At 43.4% G+C, this 2,881-nt stretch overlaps 1 pseudogene; it reads right to left on the reverse strand.

The window, feature by feature from the left end:
* Positions 1-530: 530 nt before the first annotated feature.
* LOC101559906 overlaps positions 531-2,881 on the reverse strand; it is a 12,858-nt pseudogene continuing 10,507 nt past the window's right edge.

A 2,881-nucleotide genomic window follows, 5' to 3' on the forward strand; every position in this document is an offset into this window, starting at 1 on the left:
AAAAGTCCCCCACACCTGGCAGCCAAAACTCCTTTAACCAATCAAGCAGAGGATTAGCAAACTGCTCTGCCCTGGCCCCAGGAGCAACAGGAGGCACTACATAAAATTGATCTTGAGGAGGTCACCCCAACAGCCACACAGATCTGGGGATTTATCTCCAACTCAAAGAAAGGGAGAAGAAGGGCTCCTGGCACCTGAGAAAAACAGCCTGCAACCAACCCCTTGGTCTGGCACTGGACCTTGCCACTCAGCCACTAGGGACACCTCCCCTTTTCAAATGCATTTAATGCTTTTCAGACGATAAGAGCTTGTTGAGGTGATGGTGGATGGTGGAGGCTGTGCTGGTGGCCGAGGGTACTCCATGCCTGCCCTCAGGTCCCTTTCCTCCAGGGGCACTTGAAATGGGGCCATGCCCCACCCTTGAAACCCCATCTTGTGCAGGAGAATGCCATCTTCATTGTGGCCCCACTTCTTCCTCCCACTGAGTTTCCCACCAGCCCAGGAGAAGGAGGCGGGTGTTTCTGGGCCTCCTAAGAGCTGACAATATGCCTGGACTGGGTCTCATGCTTAGTGCCTGGAACCAGGTGGGTTGTGACCACTTTCACAGCTTGCAGCTTCTCATTTTTGAGTGGGCTGGAACACATCTTGTAGCTGATCTCGTCGCCTTCCACTGGGATGTACTCTCTTCCACATCGGAGATGTGCAGGTAGGTGTTGGAGCCTCCATCTGTGGGGAAGATGGAGCCGTGACCCTTGGACCCGCAGAAGCACTTGCTTGTAGACAGGGTCCTGGGAAGCCCGCACCATTGCAGAAAGTGTACTGGTCCAACAGGTGGGCAAGAGCTTGGGACCATGTTGTCCTGCAGGAGATGGGGAGCACTCTGTGTCCCAAGGGGTGTCCAGCAGCCTCCCTGACTGCTGTTGGATGTGGGGGGGGAGGTGCTGGTGGAGGAGGCTCAGATGGCACTGCTGACCTGAAGACCAACCCTTCCACCCGCTGCTGGGCTCCAACTCAGATTCTTGAAATAATACAGTCGTGATCAAAGGTGGCAGAGGCTGCCTGGAGTTGAGGTGGAGCAAGGTAAGCAGGCAAGCAAGGAGGCAAGAGGTTTTGGGGAGCACAGAATGATGCAGCCCATTCCTGGGAACAGTTACTTAAATTGATACCTGTGTTAAACACAGGAGAGTGTGCACCAAATAGGAAATAGAGCCAAATGTTTAGATTTCAATTCTACCATTGATTTTCTGGTCATAGAAAGAAAATTTGTTCATTAAACACTATTTAAAGTAGATAATGAAAAAAAAAATCACTGATACTCTGAGGAAGTTTGATTCTTTATTTTTCTGCCAGCTGTAACTTTATTGAGAATGTGAGATTTTTTTTGTAAAGATTAAGTCAATACAGACAATAGTGAGCTTCATTAACAGGTTTCTTTTGGATGAGTAGCTCTGAAACGCAGCTGAGCAAAATTAAATTGAGGTGTGCGAACTTCATGTTATGTTTTAAAGGATCCTTCCAACTTTGATTAATCCAGGCAAGCACTTATTCCACTGAGCTATCTCCTCAGCCCCCTTTGCTTAATCTAGAGGTGGATTTCAGTAGATCCTTCAAAGAACTGTCCTTAAATAAATATTTATAGTCTCTCTCTCTCTCTCTCTCTCTCTCTCTCTCTCTCTCTCTCTCTCTCTCTCATCTGTCTATCTACCTATCAATTCTCAAATAATATTGCTTTAAAGGCATTATTACAACATACACAAAGTGAATTAAGAGTGGAAGCAATCAGAGGTGTGAACATAAAGACAAAACCATTTTGCGGTATCGTTGTCATCTGACTGTAACCTATGATGCGTGTGTAAGTGTAAAGTGTCAGTTCTATATAACATTTCAAGTCACATGCTTAAAGTAAGAGACTCAGATTCTATACAAGCGATAAACGCTTAATGAAATTTCAAAATTAAAATTACTTCTCTTCATGAAATTTACAGTTCAGTTCAGGTAAACACAATAAAATATAATATGTTGGTCACAATTAAATACCCTTCTGTGTGTTTTGATTTCATTGGACGGCAGTAAAATCCTCTTTGATTAATATTTGACATTAATCCAGTCATCAGTGCCATTTTGTGACACAAACAAGTGCATATTTGTTGGTTAGCATGATTGGGAAAATCAGTACTTGCCTCACTTTGACAGAATAAATATTGCTTTAGATTATAAATTGGAAAAATTTTCATAGCTCATATCTAATTTCTGGGAAATATGAAAGTGGTAATGAGAAAATCACAAAATGTATATCAGATGTAGCATAATGTACTAGCAAAAAATATACACATAACTGAGAATCATACCAAAATAATTAAAAATTTCAAATATTCAAGGTATCTCATTGTTATGGTTTGTGTTTCGGTGTCCCTCATGAAGTTATGGGGCAGGGTCTTCTACAGTTTGAGATTGACTCATGATCCATTAAGATTATGGGTCTTAGTACTGCTGGGATTATGGGTATGAGTGCTGTACCCATCCTGGAGCCGAGAGCCTGAATGTAATATAAGAGAGAAAGAGAGACAGATTTCCTCTCTGTTGCCACTGTTGCTGCTACTCCTCCACTTTGCTCTTTGCTCCTTGTCGCTGCCATGAATGGATGCTCTCTGCCCTGTACCGCTCTGCCTTGGAGCCAGCCGAATATGGACTGAAACCTCCACTAACTGTGAGCTAAATAAACCTTTCCTTTCTTCATTTTGAGTATTGAATATTGTCCCAGAAATGAGAGAAGAGTAACTGAGACATTCATTATTTAAAATCTTTTTTCTTTTTCTTTTTGGTGGAACCGGGGATTGAACTCAGGCCCTTGTGCTTGCCAGGGAAGTGCTTATTCCACTGA

The sequence above is a fragment of the Octodon degus genome, unplaced genomic scaffold (assembly GCF_000260255.1).
Source record: "Octodon degus isolate 3935 unplaced genomic scaffold, OctDeg1.0 scaffold00190, whole genome shotgun sequence".
NCBI lineage: Eukaryota > Metazoa > Chordata > Mammalia > Rodentia > Octodontidae > Octodon > Octodon degus.